The sequence below is a fragment of the Dendroctonus ponderosae genome, unplaced genomic scaffold, assembly GCF_020466585.1.
Source record: "Dendroctonus ponderosae isolate FM_Combo_2020 unplaced genomic scaffold, Dpon_F_20191213v2 Dpon_F_20191213_3, whole genome shotgun sequence".
Classification (NCBI taxonomy): domain Eukaryota; kingdom Metazoa; phylum Arthropoda; class Insecta; order Coleoptera; family Curculionidae; genus Dendroctonus; species Dendroctonus ponderosae.
In genome coordinates, this window is record NW_026018508.1 from 4,697,430 (window position 1) to 4,707,097 (window position 9,668).

Below are 9,668 nucleotides of genomic sequence, written 5' to 3' on the forward strand. Positions count from 1 at the left end.
TCTGACCGCAGATGCAAATATTCACAGTCTTCTCGGAAGAATTAAATTATATCTAATTTGGAATACTTTAATACTTAAATTTGCTTTCAATCCAAGATAAGGTTGCGTGTCGATAGCGTGACCACTTCGAACGTCACATATTCTTCCTCTAGACTTTTGTTCTAAGATCACACCAGGAAATTAATTACTTAGTTAATTGGTTCGTTGATAATGCATAGCAATTTTTAGTACTGTGTTACATAGCAATTTAAACAAACTGGAAGTAAAAGTGGACATAATTTGCGTTACTTGAGTTGATAACATTTCGATTTATTATGTTTCATGAAAATTATACTTCTTTCCTTCTGGGCGTATTTAGGACAAAAAACAAACAATTTACCAAATAAAGTGTTGGATGATTTCTCCAACAGAGTGCATAAAAATGTACTGAGATTTTGTTTGTTTACCCCTGATTGCTGGGTGAGCGTGATATTGAGACACATTGAGTGCGGTCTACCAATAGTGTAAATTTATTTTATTTTTTTCTTTAAAATACGGATTATAAGCGCCTGAATCAGTTTAAGCGACAGTTAAATTTTTACATCATTGTATATGATGATCGATGTTACAACCAAAGCGTAAGACAATATTCGTATCAAAATCATTTACAAAAAATATATTAAATAAGAACGACATGCAAATCGGTAGACTATTCTCAAGCATTGTACTAACAGTATACGCAAATAATAGAAATGCAATCTATTAAATTTCCAGACTGGCATTACCCCATCAATTATTTCATCAAATCAAATAATCCTGGTAAAATTTTAAGCTGATGGTTTCAGTAGGCATACGTATTATTCGGAGGCAGGCCCGTTGCTTGGCCAGATTTCATCTGCGAAAAGGCCGTTGCCATGGGAACGCAAGAAATCGATAGTCGCAGCCTCTATAACCAGGAGCTCTATCCTGGGCTCGAGTCCGCTCCTAGTGCTCTTTTCCAGAGAGCATACCGAACTGCCCGGGGTTGCCGGGTTGTCGTGGTTTTATTGCAAATCGAGTGGCTCATTTGTTCGTTTTTTCTACGAGTTAATGGAAATAGAGAATTAATTAAAGGCGTTTCAATAGCGCGGTAATGCGAACACGTTTTGCCATGCTTTCGAAGCTCGACACCTTCAGCCAGGTTTGCCTGTGAAATAATTTAGTAGCCGATTATGGTACTGTGCAGTATAGTAAAGTGTCAGAACTGAATGAAAAATGAGTAAATTCCAATTTTATTGCTTATTACTGGCTACATTCTGAACACTTTTTTGAACTTTATATTTTCAATAACGTACTTTAACTCTTTGAAAGTTTGTTTGATTTTTTTATTTCAGCAAACAAGTTAACGAACGAAAATCTCAGTCATCACTAAGAAACGCTGATTAGCATCCAAATCTTTGAATAATGGAATAGATGAACTTTTAATGTCAAAGACGGCGAGATGCAACTATGTTTTTTTGAGCTTCCAAATGCGCGCCCTTTGCCAAAGTTCCGCTTCAATTCAGTTTATCATTAGGGGGCCGCAAGTGCAAGAAGAACAATTTAATGGCGTGATTGGCGGGATTGAGCCAGTAAATAGTCAGCCGTGGTAAACAAAAGAGTCTGACAAAAACTTAAAGAAATTAGTTCCATTCAAATACATTAATAGATAGACATAGTCGAATCTAATCATTCATTAATCTCAAATGGATTGAGAATAGATATAGATAAAAATAGGTGGAAAGGATATAATATAATAACTAAAAGTAGATGCAAAGGCCGTTAGATATATTTACGAACATTATAATTAATCCGAGGACACACTCTGTTTTTGGCACAGATGCCATGGGTTTATTTACTATTTAAATTAATCGACTTATTTTAGTGTAAGCTTGTTGAACTGACAGCTTCTTCTATGACTTTCCAGATACTATAATAACATAGAGGTTGATCCATTAAATAAAGGAAGTTGGTACCCTATACGAAAAACTCGAACACCTTGTATATTGGTGCATTATTTTAAGTCACGCTTTGTTTCTATACACGCAGATTAATACTATTAGAGGGCAGTTTCGATTTTTCAATTTCTTCTGCCGACTTAGTACCTACAGTGCTGTTCCAAATGTAACCGGGTTTCAAAATTTAAGTGACTATACCTGGMAAACTAGCAACRGTAGTCCCTATAAATCTTATATGAAAATGAWATSMWWATTATGWAAATTTGATAMRCCACTGATTTTTGSGAACACCTTGTKKAWAMAARKTGCTTYATRGTTACAMMAATCAGGATATAMAKWKWAYKCGMYASTSRTWYYTSGGAATCTACMKYGAYGTAAACATTACAGAATAAAACCGTTGAGTATCGGAAGTTCGCTTTTCTTCTTTACATACACCAGGAGGCCGACAGGATTAGAAACATGTTAAGCAGGCATAACATCAAAATCATCAAACCGACAAGAGCTTTAGATCAGCCAGCAACCAAGGAGATCCTCTACTAGGAGAATACATGTACCTGCAGATCAACCTACTTTGGTACTACTAACCGGAGCGTCAACACCAGGGTTTTCGAAAACAAGAGAAGCTAGGAAAAACTCTGATGTGGAGTAAATTGCCCTTATAAAAACCACCAAATTATCTTCCTTCATAGAGGTAGATGTTTAAAAAAAATTACTTGTTTCTTTTTTAAATTATCGAATAAATTAGCCTTGATCTAGTCAAACTGGGGATGGGAAAAAACATCTATGTTTTGCAAACATCGATGTAATTCGTTCGATGTGTTCGATATTTTTACCATCGATGTTGAAAATTTGGGACATCGATAAAACATCGATGTTAGATCCTGAAATGAAAACATGAGACATTTGATGTTAATACTAGATAGAAACATTTTCTGCGAACTCTTCGATAGTGCCGATACAAACTATACCGCGGCATAGAGGCCCATTTCCAGCTGCACCAGAAAAAGGCCTTTTTTGCAGTCAGTTGAGCGAAAAATGTGGCAACTATAAGTTTAATAAATTTAGTCGATCGATTATTTACCAATGCATTGCTTTAAAATGTCATTGTAGTAGTAAAATAAAATTATTTAAGTGTAAGTTAATCAATTTGAAATTTGTATGCAACGGCATACGGTCAAACATCGATGTTCTTTCTGCCTTCGATGTTTTCCGAACATCGATATTACTTTTCGACGTCAACATCGATGGTTATCATCGATGTTATCGGATCGATGTCCCATCCCTAAGCAGGCAGTAAATAATTATCGTTCCGTTGTAAGAAAATATCCATTCATTCACATGTACATATACATATACAGGGTGATTCAAAAACCACTCCGTATATTGAGTTGTTATTAAAGGTAAGGAATATCTTCCACCAGATTCTTCATTTTATATTAACATTTACTTTCTAAATAAGAAAACGCATCGATTACAAATAAATATTAAAAGAGTGAAGGAGGTATTTTTAAGAAACCTACATGGGCAGGCTAGAAGAATCAAGTCATCGGAAGTCGACTAAATGAATGTCTGTTTGAATTGTCCTTGTTTCTGTTAAAATTAGTTAGCCTCAGGTTCATTTTAACTTTTGATCAACGATATTGAGCAAAACGTAATTTAAGTGCGTAGAAAATCACTCTTGACCTTCACTAGAAGGATTGCAGGGAGGGCATAAATGATATATTTTCCATTTCCATGGACATACTTAAAATTAATTTAAACTATCCATGTCTCCTATATGTCCTAAATATGTTATCTGATGCAAAATCTCTTGATGTTATCTGATGCAAAAGAAATATGCTTACAGGAACTAACATATCAGTTACTCGAAAGAAGCATAAAAACCACGGTTAAATTCAACACAAAGATATAATTTTTACGAAATATTCTAGGGAACTATCAACAGGAATGAGCGAAAATTGAGAAAGCAATTTTACTGTTTTCTGAATAGCTGAAAAAAATGGAGTAGGTACTATGTAGTAATTGCAGCCTATTTGAAAATTCAAAGGAAATGAATTGAAATTCATGTCAAGGAGTTTATTAGACAAAGAAATAGGACGCCTCAATAATTTTCAATTATAACATAACTTCGAGTTTTTGATTTCGTAAATTTCAGATTTTTAACTAACCATTGATAAAAATATGATACAGAAATCAAATAGCAAACTGTCTGAGATTATTATATTGTCCCTTATTGGCTATTAACTTCTTTTACTTTTTATTTTATTATTATGATTAAAGTAAAAAACAGAATTTTAATTTTAAATTCACATCACTAACATCACTAATTTCATGGGTTTAGATCTACTATATTAAAATGATTTCGTTTTTTTTTAGAAAAGGGCCGCTGCATGGATCGTAGCCCCGGGCCCTTCCACCGGTTAATCCGGCCCTACCTAAACTGCATATTTAACTAAATGTCTGAATTTATTTATTATTTTACTTCAAATCGTTTATTTATAAAGTAAGTGTTCTAATCATTGAAAGTAGTAATTTAAGTTTTAATTTTGATCTCTTTAGATGTGAATAGGTAGGTTATTAATCAATAATGTAAGTTTTGCCTAGTTTTTTTAAAACATATTAATTTACATTTCTAAACAAAACATAAGTTGAATGGCCATACAGAAAGAACATTGTGAATTAAATTCTGTTAATAAAACTCGGAAAACTCCGTCTTTTGTACTCTGTCTTGAAATTTCGCGCATTCAATAACACTTAGATTCAATTTCATTTAAAATCCAATTGATCTATCTTCGAATAAAACAAATGACATCAAATTTGGGGGACTTCTTCTCGATCGACCATAACTTTTGATAAGCAAGTTATTCTGTAAGGGGACAACATACTGTTCAATAATTCATGGCAAATAATAAAAGGTAAAGTTTCTTAAAAGGTGTCTGCAAGGCATATTTCTTTGTGGCAACAGTGGTCCAATAGTATTTATAATAATCTAGATGCCCGACAAGAGGCATATTCACTAACAAATGCTTATTTTTTTCAAAACCTACTGACTAGAATACGTGTGGTTAAACATGGTTGTCGTCACATACGTTGTAAAAATGTATTTATTTATTTGATGTACCGTAAACTTTGTATTTGAGGTATAAGTCGAAATCACTAAGTAATTATTAATTCTGCTTATTTAAAAACCTTTCGTTATAAATATCGTGAGCATTTATTGCTCAGATATAAACAGCGAAGAACAACAAAAAAGATAACGCGACCTAATTTTATATGACAATTCGTCTGTCTGGTTTCTTCCCATAAAATATGACTCGTGCATTGGAAAGTTAAAAAGCATTATTGCAATTATGTAAATCATAAATCCCCAATCGAATAAATAATATATTTGGCATTTAACTGTTAATTCCCATTATTTTCTATGATTGATTATCAGACCGATATCTTGTACAATATCGTACAATACCAGAGAGGTTGGGAAAACATGTGACATCGTTAGTGAAGACATTCCTCTCTTCTTCGGAAACAAATTTATTTTTCTTATCAAACGTAGCTTCGTTTCGAAGCTAGAGAGTTATCGATGACTACTTTTTTCTCAAACTAACTGTATGGATAAAAATTGAGATATTGAGGTTGTCTGACATGTTAATTTCCATCGCGACCTTTTCTAGATTACTTTTATAAACCGCCATTCACTAATGCTTGATCCTAATTCGCACACAATTTAGTATGGGTTGAAGCAAAAAATTAGAATGTAATATTCGTTTACTTGCGAAACTCTTAGATGCTGTTTATTATGTTTTCAAGTTTGTATTGCAATACATTTTTAAGCTTTGTTTAGTATTTGGTTGTGTTTTAAGTTTCAAAAGCTGTGGTTGCTCAAAATTTCCGTGGTTGTTTCGTTTATTACATATAAAAAAACTGAGAAATTTCCAAAAAACTACATCAGAAATACGGCAGCAATGTTTTTCAAGGTAATCTGCCTAATTAACATTGCGCAAATACCTGTTGTTTCGTAATTATTAAACACTCCGGTAACCATGGAATTATACAGAGTGACAATAAGATAGACAAGGATAAACGGTAAATTCAACAAGATTTGTTGACTGCGCAGCGTACTTTCGAAATGTCAACAACCTATTCTCATAACCTCGAATTCTGCGGAGTTTGGTGTTCACATAAATAATCCATACAACGCCAAACATTTGAATGGTTAACTCCAGACAAGGTAGTGCCTGTGTAATCTCCTTATTATCCACTCTTATCAAGCAGCTTCTCGTATTCAGTTAATTAACTGCTGCTCCATTTGTATCTCCTTGGGCTGTGTGTATCGTACAAACGTGGTAGGAATGTATCCGGTATTTATTTGGTGCCTGGCAAAGTGTCAGTGGTTGTGCAATGTTCTGAGTGCACCTGGAAGGCTCTGCTGCAATTATGTCCAATACTTGTTCCTCTGTGTCTTAAACACGAACATCAATTGTCGTCCACTATCTTCCTGGAACCACTCTCCTCGCCCTTTGTAGGCTTGTTGAGTTCTTTCAGCTTCTGCTATGTTACTGTAGCATTTCACCTGAACTATACGCATAACAGCAAATTCGTAAAAGGAAATTGAAAGTATGTCACCGTTTGACAAATTATTGTTGTTATTGACAAAGGCTGTCTACTTCTAACTGTCTGTTAATGGCAAAAAACATCATTGCCGCTTTGACTTTCCATCAAAAAATTGAAGAAGAGAACTTTTTTAATATCGAAAATTTTCGTAATTTGAAGCAAAGATCGTCATTTTTCCTTTTGAATGCTTAAGTATTCCAATATGCTTCCAATTAAACATGGAACAATTTCAAAATAATGCTTAATAACAAAGTTGAAATTCGATCTTCAACTGTTAACATTTTATAGAAATTTTCGAAAAAAAAATTTCTATTTTTTTCTTCTGATTTTGAATCACCCTGTATATTTTGATATCCGTTGGCTTAATTAACTAATAGGATAAAGGTGAAGAAAACGCAACAAAGCAATTGGTATTATTATTGGTATCGATTGTTCAACATAACATGATTTTTGTTAATATGGTGATCTTCAAGAGGGCAATTGCCATAACTGGTAAGAAATGTAAAGCAACCAACAAAATCAAAATAACAGGAAGTTATTAAATATGAGAGTAAATGCTTAATAGTAAGAACATTAGCACTAATTTTTCTGAAAATTTGTCATATTCGGGACAAGGAAATTTTATCCCATGCAAAGAAAGTGTACAAAATGGAATAAAAAGTCCAGTTTTGGTACTTAGTCGTCCCTTTGCCGTTCAGTYAAATGATCACCTTTTTGKGTTTTCCTGTSTCACTTTTTACAAGAACTTTGAGCTTGTTGAACTTGATTTTTGCATTTAACGGTAGTCTCTTTTTAACTTTGATGGTGATTTCTTATACGTTTATTTTCAGYTACGTTCATCGAGCTCCTGGTGTTTAGTTTAATTCGTATACATACAGGYAGGCTAAACAAAAACGTAACAACAGCCATTTCGGGTCTGTAGAATATTTAACTCGAAGTACTTACTTTTCATTTTCAGGAGGTAACATTTACATAACAAAAGGCAACCCCCCGCCATCCCTTATCCAGGGTGAAACCCACCCCCAAAATCTTAAATAGAATAGTGGGTTGAGTTACACTTTGTTTGAAGGTCTTTGATTCTCTTTGCGGTCAGATCTAACTTTAAAAGTTTACAAATAACTTCTGAAGAGTTTCAAACCTTGTGATCTCGAAAAATGGCGGTCATTTTCAATATTTAGTGGACTGCTCTTAATGAAAGATTGTTTTCTTACAAAGCTTGTTAAAGAACTGGGACTATTTTCCAACCAAAATGTGGGAATGTTAGAACAAACAGTTGTTGAAGAACCGGTAAAATAACATAAATTAAACCTATCAGCCCACCATACCATTTAAGATTTTGAGAGTTCTAAAAACGTTCTTCTTAGAAATGTAAGTTTGTCGTGTCCGAGCTATTGTTGTATACTCTAAGAGCATTCACTTACGATTAGATACCATGTATGATATAGTCGAAATAAGTAAAATTTTAACCGCCTTGTAATTGATTGATTTTACATTGAAATTGCAGTATGTTAAGGAATAAATTTATTTTTTTTCAGCACATTATGCACAGCGAAACCCCAGATACTGCTGAACAGTATATAGTGGGTGTCCCGGAATATGTGAGCATGCTCTCGGATTTGTACAAGGGACCTCAAATAAATATACCACGTTTCTACAAGTGTATTTTCCAGAAGTCCCCCCTACGGAGATCTAGACCTCTAAAGCTATCTGAGAATCGATTTAGTTTTAAATAACTTTTAGAATACTTCATGCAATTTAATTATTTTTCCAATGAACATTACTACATCATTGCTCTTAAAAAAGACACATGAAAACATTTTTAGCATTTCGGTTTGCCAGGGATAGACTAGCTGGGGCACAATAATAGTCAATTTTTTCACCCTTTACAATGGAGTCACGAAAATGATGTATTTAGGTAGCTTTAACCATAAACTAAAAAAAAAAGACATTCATATAGATGATCACAACGTTTTTCGCGGAAAAAAATTGTATTGAATACGGATTTTAATGCATGCATTGGTGGGCTGTGTTTTTTGTTATTTATTAGTTGGTTTTTTAACGTGCGAAAGTAAGGTAAAAATTAAAAAGTACTTCTGAAAGAGTGGATCGTCGTTTAAAAGATACGGGTAATAAAAATATTTCTGTACTTGCATTATCGTATCTACTTTTTGAGTCAATAATTTTAGAAACGTTTGCCAAAGCCAAACACAGTTGTGGAATCCAAGTTAATCGCAATGCAGTTGCTGAAGAAAATATTTTAAATGCGGTAGAAGCAGATCCTTCAATAAGTGTTCGGAAATTAATGTAAATTAATCTAAATATTTTAGAATCGTTAAGAAACAGCATTGCATCCTTATCACCTACAAAAGATTCAAGCACTTCTTCCTCAAGACCTTCCATGAAGGATGGAGTTTTCAATCTGGCTTTTACGTATGCACAGAAATAATGCAAACTTTGGCGGTTCAGTTATGTTTACGTACGAAGGTGGATTTTCTAAGCATGGAGTAATAAACTCCCATAATTTTCGTTTATCGGCAGAAGAAAATCCGCATGATTTTATTGTGTCTCAGAATCAACACCAGTTTCAACCTATTAATGTATTGGCTGGAATCATCGGATAATATTAATAGGACCATACGTATTGCCTAACAAGTTGACCGGAGCACTTTATTTGGAATTTCTCCAAAACAACTTGCCAGAACTTTTAGAAGACTTACCTTTGGCAATACGGCATGCGTTATGGTTCATGCATGATGGGGCACCACCCCATTTCAGCCTGGCAGTTCGAGAACATTTAAACACGCAATTCGGACAACGTTGGATAGGAAGAGGAGAACCCGTGGCTTGACTCGATCGCCAGATTTCAATCCTTTCGATTTTTTTGGCGGATATTTAAAAATTTTATTGTATGCCAATCCTGACGACATCAGGGAAAACTTATTAGAAAGCATTAATTTTCATTGCGGCCGAATAAGCACCAATGCTCAAGCATTGTGGAGAACGCAACAATCTGCAATGTTGAACCTAAATACAAAATTGTTCAGTAAATCCTTCTTGGATCATTGGTCAATCACTGTTCATCTTTCAAGTTTCTCCTAATTA